Source organism: Molossus molossus, unplaced genomic scaffold, assembly GCF_014108415.1.
Source record: "Molossus molossus isolate mMolMol1 unplaced genomic scaffold, mMolMol1.p scaffold_m16_p_2, whole genome shotgun sequence".
NCBI classification, from domain to species: domain Eukaryota; kingdom Metazoa; phylum Chordata; class Mammalia; order Chiroptera; family Molossidae; genus Molossus; species Molossus molossus.
In genome coordinates, this window is record NW_023425355.1 from 4,421,168 (window position 1) to 4,441,053 (window position 19,886).

The following is a 19,886-nucleotide window of genomic DNA, read 5'->3' on the forward strand; positions in this document are numbered from 1 at the left end:
GCACAGCAAAAGAAACAACCACCAAAATGGAAAGGCAACCCACTGTATGGGAGAGCATCATTGCCAATGATATATCAGATAAGGGGTTAATTTCCAATATATATAGAGTGCTTATACAAGTCAACAAAAGGAAGACAAAGAACCCAATTAAAAAATGGGCAGAGGAGCTAAATAGACACCTCTCCCAACAGGACATACAAATGGCTAAGAGACATATGAAGAAATGCTCAACATCACTAATCATCAGAGAGATGCAAATTAAAACAACAATGAGATATCACCTCACATCTGTCAGAATGGCCACCATCAACAAATCATCAAACAAGTGTTGCCAAGGGTGTGGAGAAAAGGGGACTCTAGTACACTGCTGGTGGGAATGCAGACTGGTGCAGCCACTATGTAAAACAATATGGTATTACCTCAAAAAATTAAAAATGGAACTTCCATTTGCCCCAGTGATCCCACTTCTAGGAATATACCCTAAAAAGCCTGAAACACCAATCAGAAAAAAATATATGTACCCCATGTTTCTAGCAGCACTATTTACAATAGCTAAGATCTGGAAACAACCCAAGTGTCCATCAGTAGACAAATGGATAAAAAGCCAGTGGTACATATACACAATGGAGTACTATGCAGCTATAAGAAAGAAAGATCTCTTATCTTTTGAGACGACATAGAGGGACCTGGAAAGTATTATCCTAAGCGAAACAAGCCAAGTAGAGAAAGACAAATATCACATGATGTCATTTATTTCTGGAATATAATGAACATAACAGTCTGAGGAATGGGGTAGTCCCAGAGACGTGGAAGTGGAGTACAGACTGACCATCCCCAGAAGAGGGGGTGGGGAGGGAGAGATAAACCACAGAACTTATATGCATGTATGGATGAACAATGGATATGGACAACGAAGCTGGGGACAGGGCAGGGAGGGAAAGGAAGGGGGGTATCATTTGGGGATAAAAGGAGAAACATCTGTAACAATAATAAATTAATTAATTAAATAAAAAAAGATTGCTTTCAACAGTGGCATTTGAAACAAACTTCTTTTTTAAAATTTATTTTATTAAATTTTAATCACTTTATTTAGGTGACATTGGTTAATAAAATTCATAGGTTTTAAGTATATAATTCCATAATCATCTCTATACTGTATTGTGTGTTCACTGTCCAAAGTCAAGTCTTCTTCCATCACCTTTTATCCCCCCTTTATTCTCTTTTAACTGTCCCACCTCCCTTCTCTCTGGTAATCACCATCTTGTTGCCTGTGTTTATATATGCAGTTTCCTCAATAACTAAAAATGGAACTGCCTTATGACCCAGTGATTCTACTTCTGGGAATATATCCAAAGTAACCTGAAACACTGATTTGAAAATATATATGCAACTCTATGTTCATTGCAGTGCTATTTACAATGGTCAAGATTTGGAAGCAGCCCATGTGCCCATCAATAGATTAATGGATAAGAAAATCTGTGGTGGGGGACTGAAAATGGCGGCGGAGTGAATGGGAGCTACACAGACCATCTCCCAGGACCAAACTGAAATTACAACAAAAATAAAGACAAATCGTCAGGAAAAAGCAACCGAAAAGCAGCTTGGAGGACCACATAACCAGGGACACTGATTCAATCCTGGTAGGCTTGCGATGACGCGCGAGAGGGAGGCGGGAGCACACGGTCCACAATGGCCTGGGCTGAGACCTGCTGTGGCCTCGGCTGGGACCTGTGGCCTCTGCTAGGAGCTACATCCTGGGCTGGGAGCTGCTGCAGCCTCAGCCGGGAGCTAGGGCCTTAGCTGGGAGTGGCGCCCTAAGGTTAATGTCCCAAGCGGCTCCACAGTGCAGAGCCAGGACAGAGGCTAAATTAGCAGCAGCCACTCACCTTGGGCTCCGGCAGAGGAAGGGCAGACTGGAATGAAACTGTGTGGGGACACTCGGGATTTGGAGGGCGTTCAGAGCTTTTGCTGAGTTGCAGCCATGCAGAACTGTGGTCATCTTACTCCTTCCCAGGTCCCTGGGGGGAGGCGGCCGCCCCTCCCTCAGAGATTCAACACCACCTGGTGGCCATTAAAATGCTAATTGAGGCCCATTACTAACCAGCACCTGCCCCAACCTCAGAAATCCTCTTACACTGAGCACCTGAGGGAGTTTTTCCTTCAAATTAGAACTCAAGGTTCCTCAGGTGACCTCTACTAATAGCTTCCAGGCAAAAAAGCTAGAGGATTACTACCATTCTCTGGGCTAGCAACTCTAAGCAGGAAAGTAAGACTTGACAGTGGTGTTTAAAGTGGGTCTTCCCTGCCTCATCCAAACCCAGGAGAGTGAGCCACAAATAGCACAACACCAACACCCACAGGGAAAATTTGGCAGGCTCCAAAGCCCACTGTGATAGCCAAAATGGTGAAACACAGAAACAGAAGCCAAATGAAAGAACAAGAGACCTCCACCAAATTGAGATAAATGAGGTGCAGTTAAGCAACTTAACAGAACTACAATTCAGAGCCATGATCTTGAGGAAGCTCAACAACATGTGTAAGGACATGAGCACCATGAATGAAGACATAGAAATGTTGAAAATCAACCAGTTGGAAATTAAAAACCACCAAGAAAAAATGAAGAATGGCATATCAGAAATAAAGAACACATTGGAAAGTCTAAATAGCAGAGTAGAGGAAGCTGAGGACTGGATCAGTGAATTAGAAGACAGGGTAGGAAAAAATGAACTAATCAGAAAACGAAAAGGAAAAAAATAATTAAAAAACAGGAAAACAGCTTAAGAGAATTGTGGGACAACTGGAAATGTAATAACATTCGCATCATAGGAGTCCCCGAAGAAGAAGGAAATGAGCAAGGGTTAGAGAATGTATTTGAAGAAATAGTGACAGAAAACTTTCCTACTTTGGTGAAGGAAGAAGGCATTCTAGTTCAAGAAGCACAGAGAGCCCCAAGTAAGAAGAACTCAAACAGGCCCGCACCAAGACACATAGTAATCAAAGTGCCAAAAATTAAAGACAGAGAGAGAATCCTAAAAGAAGCAAGAGAGAAGCAACAGGTTACCTACAAAGGAAACCCCACAAGGCTCTCAGCTGACTTCTCAACAGAAACACTACAGACCAGACGGGAATGGCATGAGATAATCAAGATCATGAAAAACAAGGATCTGAATCCAAGACTACTCTACTCAGCAAGGCTATCATTTAAAATAGAAGGTCAAATAAAGAGATTCCCAGACAAAAAAAGGCAAAGAGAATAAATTAGCACCAAACCAGCACTGCAAGAAATGTTAAGAGGACTGCTGTAATTAGCAGGAGAAATAGGAAGAAAAATATAACCACACTAAACAAAAATGGCAATAAATAAGTACATATCAATAATCACCTTAAATGTAAATGGTTGGAATGCTCCCATAAAAAGACACAGAGTAGCTGATTGGATAAGAAAGCATGACTCATCTATATGTTGTTTATAAGAGACCCACCTCACAACAAAAGACTCACATAGGTTGAAAGTGAAGGGATGGAAAAAAAATCATCCAAGCAACGGAAAGGAAAAAAACGCTGGGGTAGCAGTACTCATATCTGATAAAATAGATTTCAAAATGAAGGCCATAACTAGAGACAAAGAAGGCCACTATATAATATTGAGAGGATCTATCCAACAGGAAGATATAACCTTGATAAACATATATGCACCCAATATATGCGCACCAAAATATATCAAAAATCTTCTGGAGGACTTCAAAGGAGAAATTGATAGGAATACAATCACAGCAGGGGACTTCAAAACCCCGCTGACATCACTGGATAGATCCTCTAGACAAAAAATTAGCAAGAAAACATAGACTCTAAGTAAAGCACCAGACCAAATGGATTTAATAGATATCTACAGAGAATTACACCCCAACACTACAGAATTCACATTCTTCTCAAGTGCACGTGGGACATTCTCAAAGATAGACCACATATCAGGACACAAACTAAGATAGGTCTCTACAAATTTAAGAAGATTGAAATCATATCAAGCATCTTCTCAGATCACAATGGCATACAACTAGAAATCAATTGCAACAAGAACATGCAAAGACATTTGAACACATGGAAGCCAAATAGCATCATATTAAACAATGAATGGGTTACCGAGGAGATGAAGGAAAAATTTAAAACTTCCTGGAAATCAATGAAAATGAAGACATAACAACATAAAGTCGATGGGATACAGCGAAAGTAGTTCTGAGAGGGAAGTTCATAGCACTACAGGCCTACCTCAAGACACAAGAAAAATCTCTAATAAACTATCTAATCGCACAACTTAAAGAACTAGAGAGCAAACAAAAAGAAAACCCCAGAGCATGTAGAAGGAAGGAAATAGTAAAGATCAGAGCAGAAATAAACAACATGGAGTCCCCCAAAAAAACAGTTCAAAGGATCAATGAAACAAAGAGCTGGTTTCTCGAAAAGATAAACAAGATTGATGGACCCTTCGCAAGACTCACCAAGAAACAAAGAGAGAGAACCCAAATACACAAAATCAGAAATGAAAGAGAAGTATCAACTGACACCACAGAAATACAAAAGATCATTCACAACTACTATGAAAAGTTATATGGCCACAAATTTGACAATCTAAGTGAAATGGACAAATTTCTAGAAATACATAGTCTCCCAAAACTGGATCAGGAAGAGATAGAAATCTTGAACAGACCAGTAACAAAAGAAGAAATTGAAGATGTAATCAAGACTCTGCCAGCAAACAAAAGCCCAGGCCCGGATGGCTTCATGGGGGAGATTTACCAAACATTCAAAGAAGAACTAACATCCATTCTCCTCAAACTATTTAAAAAAATTCAAGAAGAAGGAAGACTTCCAAACTCGTTTTATGAAGCCAGCATAATTCTAATTCCAAAACCAGAAAAAGACAATACAAAGAAAGAAAACTACAGGCCATTATCCCTGATGAACATAGATGCCAAAATCCTGAACAAAATACTAGCAAATTGGATCCAGTAATACACCAAAAAAATTATTCACCATGTCCAAGTGGGATTCATCCCAGGAATGCAAGGCTGGTACAATATTCACAAATCAATAAACGTGATACACCACATAAACGAAATGAAGAATAAAAACCACATGACCATATTAATAGATGCTGAAAAAGCCTTTGACAAAATCCAGCAACCATTTCTGAAAAAAACGCTCAGCAATGTGGGAATAGAGGGATCATATCTAGATAAATAAAGGCCATATATGAAGACCTACAGCCAACATCATACTCAATGGGCAAAAACTAAAAGCATTTCCCTTAAGAACAGGAACAAGGCAAGGATGCCCACTTTCGCCACTCTTATTTAACATAGTACTGGAAGTCTTAGCCACAGCAATCAGACAGGAAGAAAAAATGAAAGGGATCCAAATTGGAAAGGAGGAAATGAAACAGTCATTATTTGCAGATGACATGATACTATACATAGAAAACCCCAAAAACTCCATCAAAAATTTACTAGACTTAATAAATGAATTTGGAAAAGTAGCAGGATACAAAATTAATGTCAAGAAATCAATGGCATTCTTATACACCAATGATGAACTCACAGAAAGGGAAACTAAGAAAACAATCCCATTTACCATTGGGGCAAAAAAATATTAAGATACCTAGGAATAAACTTAACCAAAAAATAAAGGACCTATTCACAGAAAACTACAGGCCATTGAAAAAAGAAATAGAGGAAGATATAAAAAAGTGGAAGCACATACCCTGTTCATGGATTGGAAGAATTAACATAGTTAAAATGTCCATATTACCCAAAGATATCTATAGATTCAATGCAATCCCCATCAAAATACTAATGGCATACTTCACAGAATTAGAACAAGTACTTCAAAAGTTCATATGGAACCAAAAAAAGACCTTGAATAGCCACAGCAATCTTGAAAAGGAAGAACAAAGTTGGAGGGATCACATTTCCAGATTTCAGGTTATACTACAAAGCCACTGTAATCAAAACAGCCTGGTACTGGCACAAGAACAGGCATATAGACCAGTGGAACAGAACAGAGAACCCAGAAATGGACCCAAGGCAATATGCTCAATTAATATTTGACAAAGGTGGGAAGAGCATACAGTGGAGTAAGGACTGCCTCTTCAATAAATGATGCTGGGAAAATTGGACAATTACATGTAGAAAAATGAAAGTAGACCATCAACTTATACCCTACACAAGAATAAACTCAAAATGGATAAAAGACTTAAATGTGACTCATGAATCCATAAAAATCCTAGAAGAAAGTGTAGGCAACAAAATTTCAGACATCATACGCAGCAGAATTTTCACTGATACATCACCTAAGGCAATAGAAACAAAGGAGAAAATGAACACATCGGATTACATCAAACTCAAAAAGCTTCTGCACAGCAAAAGATACAATAATCGAAACAAAAAGGCTACCACTGTATGGGAGAGCATAATTGCCAATGATATATCAGATAAAGGGTGAATTTCCAATATATATAGAGTGCTCATACAAGTCAACAAAAGGAAGACAAAGAACCCAATTAAAAAATGGGCAGAGGAGCTAAATAGACACCTCTCCCAACAGGACATACAAATGGTTAAGAGACATATGAAGAAATGCTCAACATCACTAATCATCAGAGAGATGCAAAATAACACAACCATGAGGTATCACTTCACACCTGTCAGAATGGCCGCCATCAACAAATCATCAAACAACAAGTGTTGGTGAGGGTGTGGAGGAAAGGGGACTCTAGTACACTGCTTGTGGGAATGCAGACTGGTGCAGCTACTGTGGAAAACAATATGGTGTTACCTCAAAAAACTAAAAATTGAACTGCCATTTGACCCAGTGATCCCACTTCTAGGAATATACCCTAAGAAGCCTGAAACACCAATCTGAAAAAATATATGTACCCCCATGTTTGTAGCAGCACTATTTACAAAGCTAAGATCTGGAAACAGCCCAAGTGTCCATCAGTAGATGAATGGATAAAAAAGCAGTGGTACATATACACAATGGAGTACTATGGAGCTGTATGAAAGAAAGATCTCTTATCCTTTGAGACTACATGGAGGGACCTGGAAAGTATTATCCTAAACGAAACAAGCAAAAGAGAGAAAGACAAGTATCATATGATCTCACTTATTTGTGGAATATAATGAACATAACAGTCTGAGAAATGAGGTAGTCCCATAGACGTGGAAGTGGGGTACCGACTGACCATCCCCAGAAGAGGGAATGGTGGGGGAGAGATAAACCACAGAACTTATATGCATGTGTGCATGAACAAAGGACATGGACAACAAAGCTGGGGACAGGGCAGGGAGGAAGAGTGAGGGGAATCAGTGGGAGAAAAAGGAGAAATATCTGTAATAGAAATAAATAAATTAATTAAAATAAATAAATGAATAAAGAATAGAAATTTAAGAAAATCTGTGGTACATTTGCACAATGGAACGCTACTCAGTTGTAAAAGAAGAAGGATATCTTACCTTTTGTGACACCATAGATAGACCTGGAGAGTATTATTCTAAGTGAAATATGCCAGTCTGAGAAAAATTGAATACCATATGATTTCACTTATATATGGAATCCAATGAACAAAATAAATAAATAAAATAGAAACAGTTTTCTTCATAGAAACAGAGAAGAGACTGACAGCTCTCAGAGGGAAGGGGTGTTGGGGGCTGGGTTTAATAGGTGAAGAAAATTTAAAATGGCATTTGGGTACGGTGAGAAACATAGGTGTGGTGCCTAAAAACTCTTTTGAGTTCTCTGTCTTTCTCACTATTTCTGAGGGCCATTGGTGAGTTAATTTTGTTTTTTGAGGTCTGTTCTCTTTGAACTGAGCTCCCAATCTAATTATATTTCCAGTCCAGGGCTTAGTGATAACCCTGAAGCTGGCAGACAGTTCCATTGAAACCCAAATTTATGCCCTGGCCGGTTTGGCTCAGCGGTTGGAGAGTCGGCCTGCGGTCCTGAGAGACCCGGGTTCGGTTCCTGCTAAGGGCATGTGCCTCAGTTGCAGTTTGTCCCCGGCCCTGGTCGGTTGTGCGGGTGGCAGCCACTCGATGTGTCCCTTTCACATCGATGTTTCTCTCTCTCTCTCTGTTCCTCTCCCCCCCCCCACTCTACCTGAACAACAACAAAAAAAATGGAAACCCAAATTCATAGCCTTGGATCAGTTATTCAGTTGTTTGTAATCCTTTTAACCAGTTCTATTCTGCTGTCTCCATTTACGGGTGTTTGCTGGTTTAGTCCACACTGGGAATTGCTGAAGTTGTGCACAGAGCCAATCCATAGTAACACCAGAATCCCAGACCTATGTGTTGTCTAAACATTTAGTAGTTCTAAATTCAGAACTACTGCTGCATTTCTCCATTTGTTTGAAATCAGTCCAGAGTCCCCATTTTTTCAGGTCTGCTGCTTCAAATAATTCCCCAGTCCCTAGTTCTTTGGTTACTACTAGTGTCCACAGTCTTATTTCTTCAGTTACTGCTCATTTCTGTTAATGTGTACATGAAGTAAAGCCTATTGCTAAATGGGAATCTCAGAGGTCAAAAAAGCTTAATTATTAGTTTGGCTCTGAGAAACCCAATGTCCTAGCTAAAAAAAGAGGGATCCTTTATATTCAAAGAGTTGAACATGTCATCTCCCAGCACACCTGCTTATTTTGTTTAAGAAATAAGTACTAGAAGCTTCAGATATATAGAGAGATGGCAAAATTTTAATACAAATAACCTAGAATCGCAATGGCCATTATGGGAAGCATTCCAGTTAGGCATGATTGTTCATTTAAGAAGTCCACTTGAGTCGAGATAGTGGCATAGGCAAACACAGTACTCACTTCCTCCCACAACCACATTAAAATTACAACTAAAATGCAGAATAACTGTCATTAAGAACCACCTGAAATCTGGCTGAATGAAAGTCTTATAACTAGGGAATTAAAGAACAAGCCACATCAAGACTGGTAAGAGGGACAAAGATGTGGAATGGGCTACACTCACGTGTGGTGGATAAAATTAAGATGAATATCTTGGATGCAGAGGTCCTCTCTGAGGAGCAAGGGGTCACAGCTCCATACCAGATAGAAGTGTTGACAGAGGCCATTGTTCCTTATATGAGCCCTCCCTCTACAAAGCAGGCAGGTGACATATCTGAGACTCTATCACTGGTTCACACTCACTGTTTGCCATGCCTTGATGATTCCCTGGGGCCCTGGAAAATTTTCAAATTTCAGGCCCACCCAAGCTGTTTCCAGTGGCTTTCCCATACGAATGGCCTGTCTTGGATCATGCTTCAGATTTTGTTTAAGAATGAAAGTACTATAAACTCCAGATATCTAGAAATCTCTCAAAAAAGCAGCATCTGGCCTCAGTGAGCCCTGTACCTCTTGCTAAGTGGCCCCAGGACCAACACTAGCGCAGCTGCCTTGGTTCAGAGTTTGGCCTCGTCTGGGCACATCGATGCCTAGCACACAGAGCAGCTATCTGTAGATCAGTTTGTAGCTCATACCAGGTGTCCCCAGAAAGAATATCCAGCAGCTGACCTTGGCCTGCACTTCCTGGGAGTCTCCAGAGCCAGCACACCCAGTGGACAGCTTCAGACCACATCAAAGCACCACCACCCAAATACCTCCACAAGCAATACACTCAGGGGGCAGACTCAACAGACAACAGAGCTCTGCTGAAATAAGTACTGCTCTTTGAGGTGGATCCCTGTACAGCTGATCCTTCATGGTGGTTGGAGGTCAATGGTTGATGGTCACAGACAGTTCTTGCAGCTGATTGGCCTGGAGTAAATCTATCCCATTGACATGCCAACAGCAATTAAGGCTCAATACAAGAGGAAAGTGTACACAGCCCACACAAGGTGGAGTGTACTTCAACTGCCCAGCTTGAGTGATCAGGTAGACTGTGCCACAGGAGCCTGTAGAACACCGACTATATTTGGCCACTCTAACAAGCCTGGGAGATGTAGCTACTCTGCTCTACCTAATATATAGAAACAAATGCAGGGTGACTGCCAAAGTGAGGAGACAAAAAAACATGTCCCAAATGAAAGAATAGAATAAAAATGCAAGGGAGGGGCTATACAAAATGGAGACAGGTGTGGAGGATAAGAAGAGAAAGAAAGAAAGAAAAGAAAGAAAGAAAGAAAGAAAGAAAGAAAGAAAGAAAGAAAGAGAAAAGAAAAAGAAAGGAGGAGGAGGGGGAGAAGAGGAGGAGGAGGGGGAGAGGAGGAGGAGGAGAAGGAGAAGGAGAAGGAGAAGGAGAAGGAGAAGGAGGAGAAGAAGAAGAAGAAGAAGAAGAAGAAGAAGAAGAAGAAGAAGAAGAAGAAGAAGAAGAAGAAAAGATCTTATTTGTTAGTTTATTTTGTTCATTAGATTCCACCTATAAGTGAAATCATATGGTATTTGTCTTTTTCTGACTGCTTAGTTCACTTAGCATAATACTCTCCAGGTCCAACCGTGTTGTTGCAAAGGGTAAGATTTCCTAAATAGAAAGAGACTCATAGATACAGAGAACAGACTGACAGTTGTCAGAGGGGAGGGGCTGGGGAGAATGGGTAAAAAAGGTAAGAGTATTAAACAAAAAAGAAAAACCTCAAGCCCTGGCTGGTTTAGCTCAGCGGTTAGAGTGCCGGCCTGTGCATCAGAGAGATCCAGGTTCGGTTCCGCTAAAGTCATGTACCTCGGTTGCAGTTTGGCCCCAGCCCCGGTTGGGGTTGTGTGGGTGGCGACCACTTGATGTGTCTCTCACATCGATGTTTCTCTCTCTCTTCCTCCCTCTCTCCCTCCTGCTCTATCTCAAGATAAAGGCAAAAATATCCTCGGGTGAGGATAAAAATGTAATAAAAAAAGAAAAACCTCGAGACAGACAATAGTATGGTGATTACAAGAGGGAAAGGGAACTGTGGGGAGGTGGGAGAGGGTAAAGGGTAAAGGGGGGATAAATGGTGTTGGAAGGAGACTTGACTTGAGGTGGTGAAAAAACAATATGCAGATGATGTGTTATAGAATTGCAATCCTGAAACCTATATAATTTTATTAGCCAATGTCACCCCAATTAATTAAAGAAGTAAAAAGTGAACAATAAAATGGCAATAAATACATATCTACCAACAAATGAATCTAAAAAACAAAATAAGCGAACAAGCAGAACAGAAATAGATTCATAGATACAGAGAACATTTTGATGGTTGCCAGATGGGAGGGGAGTTGGGGGAATGGGGGAAAAATTAAAGTGATTAATAAGTATTGGTTGTTACACAATAGTCATGGGAATGTAAAGTACAACTTAGAGAATATAGTCAGTAATATTCTAATAACTATGTATGGTGTCAGATGAGGGCGAGATATGTCTGGATGATTGCTTAGTAAGTTATGCAACGTCTAATCACTGGGGTGTACACCTGAAACTAATGTAGTAATGTTGTCAACTGTAATTGGAAAATTTTTTTAAAAAGTGTATTTGAGAACAAGTTACCCCAAGTAGAACAAGCAGAATGGGATGCCTACTTTAATAGGTATGCAGAAACTTCCAAAAGCCTTCAAGATTACCAAATAAATGCATTAAAAGACTCACTACAGCCCTGGCCGGTTTTGCTCAGTGATTAGAGCATAGGCCCATGGACCAATGAGTCTTGGGTTTGATTCTGGTTAAGGGCACATACCTCAGTTGTGGTTCATCCCCAGCCCTGGTTGGGTTGTGTGCGAGGTAACCAGTCGATGTGTCTTTCTCACATTCTCTCTCTCTCTCTCTCTCTCTCTCTCTCTCTCTCTCTCTCTCTCCCTCTCCCTCTCCCTCTCCCTCTCCCTCTCCCTCTCCCTCTCCCTCTCCCTCCCTCCCTCCCTTCCTCTCTCACTCCCACTCCATCTGATGATAAATAGAAAAAATGTCCTTGGGTGAGGATTTAAAAAATAAATAAAATAAGTCTTAAAAAAAACACACTCACTACAGCCCTGTCAGTGTGGCTCAGTGTGGCTCAGGTGGTTGCGCGTCATCCTGTGCACCAGGAGGTAGCCAATTCGATTCTGGATCAGGGCACATGCGCAGGTTGAAGATTTGATCCCCAGTTGGGGTGGGGGGGGCGTGCAGGAGGCAACCAATCAATGTTTCTCTCTCATCAGTGTTTCTAAGTCTCTCTCCTTCTCCCTTTCACTTTCTGAAATCAATAAAAACATATATTTTAAAAAAGTCATTACAAAAGGCTAATAAAAATTAAAGGCACAAAAGGTACCTAAGGCAAAAGAGAATGGAAATAACATGACTTCTACTGCTCCCCACTTTACTTTTGCACTTGAGTACTTATGTTTTACTAATTCTCTGAACTGTCTTTCCTCTCTGAAGAGGCTATTAGAAAGTTGCCTTTTAAAATAAAACTACTTGAGATTGCAAAGAAACTTCTTTAGGTATACAGCACGTCTTAGTGAAAGACTGAACTAAATGTAATAGTTAAAGAATTTCCTAAACCCAGGGAGGAACTCCAAAAAATTTTAAAAGAATATAGAGTTATTATCAGGGCTAATATCATGAGGCTACCAGATCTTTATGAGCTTATTCACATGTTGGTAGGATCTGGTGAAGCCCCAAAATGGGTGCAGGAAGCAAAGTGGCAAAACCCCGAGGAAGATATTTGAGATCTTCAGAAGGAGCTTGCAAAATATCAACTGAACTCTGGCAAGGCATTCTCTAGAGTCTTCCTTGCCTGTACTGATTGGTGTATTATTTAACTGTGGCAGACTTTAAAGCTCACTTGGAAGCTCTCTTCTTATGACATTTTGGTTCCATACGATATATAGTGTCTGCTACCTTGTTCTAGCTGCCCTCTTTATAAATTGATTATCCCCTGAGATGAGTGGATTTAAGAAAGACATAAAGTAGGATGGGAAGTCACAGACCTGACTGAACTCATGTCTATAGCTGAGCATTTTGAAAGGATCCTGGAGCAAGATTGGAAACAAAAATCTGCTACACTATTGGCTTTATAGCTACAAAACCTCCAAGGCCAAAGACCCAAAATAACACCTTACCCTGTCACATTGCACCCCCTGAGGATTTATTATTAAATCACTGGCCCAGAAATCAATGTCTTATTTGTAATCAACAGGGATACTAGAAATGAGATTTTCCTCAAAGGCCCTATGCAAATTCTTCAACATCAACTCGAATGCCCCAATATCTACCTCCAAAGGAGTGCCTCATGTGGACCACTCACAATTTACAAGGATCTGATGGGTTCTCTAGTAAATTATTACCAGTAATTCCTTTAAACAGCCATGGGGAAACTAAAATTAAAATTAATGGGAAAACTTGTCAAATTCTAGTTGATACTGAAGCTACATTTTCTACTTGAAAACTCACCCTCACAGGGCAATAAATCCCTTGGAGTGAAAAGAAGGTTTCCATAGTGATGGTATCTAATAAAGTTCAGAGAGAATTTTTATCTCAACCAGTATAAATGCCACTGGCATCTTTTCCTGAAAAGCATTCCTTTCGGCTATGTGATACAGCCCCAGTCCATCTATTAGGTAAAGATTTCTTTTCTAAGTTAAAAGAAGACCTCACCTTAGAACTTCCTGACCAAACTGAACATGATCTTACAATTTAACCTTCACATAGAAGAGGAAGAATTCAAACAAAAGTCCCCAAATTTAATCAAGGTGCCCCCAAAACTGTGGGCTACCTTTGCACTGACATTGGAAGATTCAGATAGATATAACTAAACCCCTCTCCAAATTATTACAATATCCATTGAAGCCAGAGGCCATACAAGGCAACACACGTATAATAGAAGTCCTAGTTGTCCAGAGGCTAATTATTTCCTATACTGGACTCTGCCACATGCTAATCTTACAGGTCCAGAAACCTGAATGGATGGGAATGGTGATTTGCCCAGGATTTGAGAATTATTAATAAGACAGTTATTCTTCATTTCTGAGTCATTCCAAACATGAATACCTTTTTTTTTAATCCTCACCAGAGGACATTCTTTGATATTTTGTTCAGATAGAGTGGGAGGGAGAGAGAGAGAGAAACATCGATGTGAAAGGGACACATCGAGTGGTCACCACCCACGTGACCCAACAAGGGTCAGGGACAAACTGCAACCGAGGTACGTGCCCTTAGCAGGAACTGAACCCAGGTCTCTCCAGACAGCAGGAACTGAACCCAGGTCTCTCCAGACTGCAGGTCGACGCTCTAACCGCTGATCCAATTCGGCCAGGGCTGAATACCCTTTTGTTACAAGTTCAATCAGACTCAAAATGGTTCACTGTTGGAGACATCTGTTCAGCCTTTTTCAGCATTCCTGTAAACCCCAGCAGTCAATATCTATTTGCATTTAGTTGAAACATATATGGGTAGTTATGCCTCATGGGTCCCCTGAGGCTTCTTCTTTTTCTAAATTCTCACCTGAAGATATGTTTAGATAAATTGATTCTAGATAAAGGGACACACACACACACACACACACACACACACACACACACATCAATGTGAGAAATATTGATCGGTTGCTTCCCACATGCGCCACGACCTAGGTATGTGCCCTGACTGGGAATTGAATCCACAATCTTTATTTTTGGTGGATGAGATGACGCTTCAACCAACTGAACCACCTGGATGGGGCCTGAGGCTTCTTATTTCTCTCAAGTACTTCACCAAGATTTGAGTACCCACAGTTCCCAGGAAAGATGACCCTTTTACAATATTTAGATGACCTCTTGATGTGCTTAGTTACCCAGAAAAACATCCATAAAAGATTCCATTTATTTGCTGCAATAGTTAGTTGAAAAAAGACACAAAGCCTCTACAGAAAAATTACCTTTATCTTTAGACAGTGTCATTACCTAGGTCATGATCTAAGCACTGAAGGAATTCGACTGTTTCCAAATGAATCAAACTAATCCAGGAATTTGTTAGATTTGTCACAGTGAAGTGACAGCTTCATGGATTTCTAGGCTTGGTTGGTTATTACAGACTATAGGGTCCTAATTTTTCTCTATTAGCTTCCTCTATAAACTTATTAAAAATTGAGTCCCTGGACCCCTTCCCTGGAAAGATAAACATAAGCAAGATTTTATAAGACCAAAGCAATCACTGAAAGAACTTCTTGCCTTAGGGCTACCTAACTATTCAAAACTTTTTACTTTAATTGTGCATGAAAGGGGTAATCAAGCTCTGGGAATGCTTATACAAGAACATGGTAATAAACATAGGCCTGTTGCTTATTATAGTATACAACTTTATTTAGTTGCTCATGCCTATCTTAGCTGTTTTCAGGCTGTAGCTGTAGCTGCAAAGTTAGTGTAAGCCCCAGCAGATTTAATCGTGGAAAATGATGTTTATTTGCAAACTGTACACACTGTCCAAAGTCTTCTTAACTTTGATTGACTCAACAGTTCTCTGCAAGTAGACTAACTTCTTATGAGATTCATCTGTTTTCACCACCTAATCTACATCTTAAATGCTGCAACACCCTTAATCTTACTATGTTACTACCTCTACCTGATGAAGGCAAGCACTATGACTGTGAGGTGATAACATCCCATTTTGTGACACTGGGTCCTGATTTATGAGCCACCCCTTTAACTAATCCTGATTTAATTTTTTTTTGTAGATGGGTCATAATATACAAATGGAAAAGAAAATTTTCAAGCTAGTTATGCTACTACTATACAATATGATTTATTCAAAAAGGGAAACATCCTGCAAGTTAAATCAGTCCAACAAGGAGAGTTTCATGCCCTTAACCAAACATTCCAGTTATCAAAAGGACAAACTGTAAATATTTATACTGATAGCTGTTATACCTTTGGGTTCACAGATGATTTTGGAATGTTATTGAAACAAAGGTTTTTTTAATATATATATATAATATATATTATCTAGGACCCCAATAAAAATTGGCAAGTAAATGATCTTCTTACTGCTGTTCTCTTACCTTCTGAAACTACTATCATTAAAGTTGAAGCTCAAACTAAAAACGCTGAACATCAGTTTCAGGGAAATGCCCTAGTTGACATTCATGTGAAGGCAGCAACAACAGAATCTATAAAGATTGTGGCACATGGAGATGAAATCCATTCTGCTTCCACACAAAAAATGACTAGACTTTGCCATCCTGATGTCCTCGTAACATGGCAACAGTCTAATTCTAAATCAAAGAACTGAACATGGGTAAACAATGGCTGTAAATTAAATGAACAGTCAAGGCTATGAGAAATCCAAGATGGACTCTTGTTATTTTTAAATTATTTTTTATTTTTAAATTGCAGTGTACATTAAATATTATTCTGTATTAGTTTCAGATGTACAGCATAGCTGTTAGACAATCATGTACTTGATAGAGTGGTATCCTCAATATTTCAAGTACCCACCTGGCCTCATACATTGTTATTACAATATCATTAACTATATTCCCTATGCTGTAATTTATATCCCTATAACTCTTCTGTAACTATACATTTTTACTTTTTTTATTTTAAAATTTTTATTATTTTTAAACTTATCTTTATTGTTGAATGTATTACAGATGTCCCTTCTTTTTCCCCTATACACCCTTACTCCCTGCTCACACCTCCCTCCTGCCTTCCCCACACTATTGTCTGTGTCCATGGGTTATGCACGTATGCATATACGTTCTCTGGTTTATTTCTTCTCACTCCCTTCCCTTTGAGGTTCCTCAGTCTAACAACCATTTTATACTTCTTAATTCCTTCACCTTTTTAGCCCAGCCCCCAAACCCCTCTCCCGTCTGGCAACCAACAAAATGTTCTCTGTATCTATGAGTCTGTTTCTGTTCTGCTTGTTTATTTTGTTTGTAGATTCAATTGTTGATAGATATGTATTTATTGCTATTTTATTGTTCATATTTTTTATCTTTTTCTTCAAGAATACCATTCAACATTTCAGATAATACTTGGTTTGGTGGTGATGAGCTTCTTTAGCTTATTCCTGTCTGGGAAACTCTTTATATGTCCATCGATTCTAAGTGATAGCTTTGCAGGATAGAACAATCTTGGTTGTAGGTCCTTGCTTTTCATCAGTTTGAATATTTCTTGCCACGCCCTTCTGGCCTGCAAAGTTTGAGGAATCAGCTGACAGTCTTATGGGGGATCCTTTGTAGGTAACTAAGTGCTTTTCTCTTGCTGCTTTTAGGATTCTCTTTTTGTCTTTAATGTTTTGCTTTTGATGATGATGTGTCTTGGTGTGAGCTTCTTCGGGTTCATCTTTTTTGGGATTCTCTGTGCATCCTGGACTTGTATGTCTGTTTCCTTCACCAAGTTAGGGAAGTTTTCTGTCATTATTGTTTCAAATAGATTTTCAATTTCTTGTTCTCTCTCTTCTTCTCACACCCCATGATGTGAATGTTGGTAGGCTTGAAGTTGTGCCAGAGGCTCCTTTACACTAACCTCATTTTTTGAAATGCTTTTTTCTTTTTGCTGTTCTGATTGGGTATTTTTTGATTCCTGATATTCCAAATGGATGGTTTGCTTTTTGGCTTTTCCTACTGTACTACTGATTCTCTGTAAATTATTCTTCATTTCAATTAGTGCATCCTTCATTTCTGACTTGTCCTTTTTTATGCTGTTGAGGTCCTCACTAAGTTCATTGAGCATCCTTATAAGCAGTGTTTTGAACTCTGCATCTGTTAGATTGCTGATCTGCATTTTGTTTAGTTCTTTTTCTGGAGTTTTGTTCTGTTTTTTTTTGTTGTTGTTGTTGTTGTTGTTGTTTTTTTTTCATTTGTGACATGTTTGTTTCTTTCTTCATTTTGGCTGCCTCCCTGTGTTCATTTCTATGTATTAGGTAGAGTTGCTATGTCTCCTAGGCTTTGTAGGGTGGCCTATTGTAGTAGGTGTCCTGTAGGGTCCAGTGGCACAGCCTCCCTGATCACCTCAGCTGGACCTTCGAGGTGCACCCCTCGTGTGGACTGTACACTGTTCTGTTGTAATTGAGTCTTTATTGCTGTTGGCATGTCAATGGGAGGGATTTACTCAGGCTGATCAGCTGCAAGGACTGACTGTGTCCACTGCCCACCGACCTCTGACTACCTTGGAGGATCAGCTGTGCAGGGGCCCACCATGCAGAGCAACACTTAACTTCAGCAGGGCCCTGGTACACACTGAGTCCACTCCTTGATTGTATCACTTGTATAGGTTGTTGGGTGGTGTTGCTTCGATATAGTCTGAAGCTGGCCACTGGGTGTGCTGGCTCTGGGGCAAGGTTAACTACTGCCTGTGTTCTACCCGGCATAAGCTACAAAGTGATCTGTAAATGGTTGCTTCTTGTGCTGGGCTTGGAAGTGCCCAGGCAAAGCCAAGCTGTGAACCAAGTCTGGCTGCTCCTAGTGCCAAGCCTGGGGCCACTTAGTGAGAGGTATGAGGCTTGCTGAGGCCAGATGCTGCTTGTTTGAGAGCATTTAAGAAAATCTAAAGCAGGAGCTAAGGCATGCTAATCCTGTGATAAAGCCACTGGAAACAGATTGGGTGGGCCCACAAATTAGGTGCAGCAGGGCCTTAGAGAATCACCAGGACGTGGCAAACAGTGTGAACCTGGTTGCTGGATTTCCAGATATGGTGCCCTTCTTCCGCCCTCGGGAAGGGCTTACCAAAGGAACGATGGCCTTCACCAGCATGTCTGTCCTAGAGAAAGCTGCCCCTACTGCTCTTGTCCAGATACCAAACAACTTAATTCTTCACTGTATGTCTCTGGTGCTTTTCAAGCTTCCTCCCCATGTTGGAGCCTGGAGGGAGCGGGTCCTTTATTAGGAACTGCCTGGGGCTCCAGAAGCCTCAGCTTCCCTCTGCCTCAGTTCCTGCTGGTTTTTACAACCAGAAGTTATGTGGATTCTTCTCCTGGCATTGGAACCCTGAGCTGGGGGCCTGGTGTGGAATGGGGATATCTCCCTCCTCAGGGAGGACCTTCCCAGCTGAGGTGTCCTCCTGATTTTTATCCACCACACGTGGGTGTGAGCCCAGCCCTTCTGCCTCCGCTCCTCCTACCAGTCTCTATGTGGCTTCTTTAATCTCGTAGTCGTAGGAATTCCATTCAGCTCGATTTCAGGTGGTCTGAATGATGACCATTCTGTAGTTTAGTTGTAGTTTTCATGTGGTTGTGGGAGGAGGCGAGGATGGCATTAACCTACCCACCATCTTGACCAGAAGTCAAATTTTTACTTCTTAATTCCTTCAAAATTTTTACCCATTTCCCCAAACCCCCTTCCTCTCTGGCAATTATCAATCTGTTCTCTGTATCTAAAAGTCTGTTTCTATTTTTTTGTTTGTTTTTTTCTTTAGATTCTACATATAAGTGAAATCATACGGTATTTGCTTTCTATTTCTGACTTATTTCTCTTAGCATAACACCTTCTGAGTCCATCCATGCTGTCACAAATGGTAATATTTCATTCTTTTTTTATTTCTGAGTAGTATTCCATTGTGTAAATGGACTACAGCCTTTTTATCCACTCATCTCTTGATGGGCACTTGGGTTGCTTCCATTTCTTGGCTATCATAACTAATGCTGTAATGAACATGAGGGTGCATATATTCTTTCAAATTAGTATTTTGGGTTTCTTTGGATGTATTCCCAGATGTGGAATTACTGGGTCATAGGCAGTTACATTTTTAATTTTTTGAGGAACATTTACACTGTTTTCTATACTGGTTGCACCAATATTCATTCTCACCAACAAACATAACTGCATCAAACTAAAAAGTTTTTACACAGCAAGGGAAACTTTCAACAAAACAAAAAGACAGCCTATAGAATGGAAGAAGATATTCACCCATGATATATTCAATAGGGGTTAATATCCAAAATGTATAAAGAACTCGACAACTCAACACCAGAAAA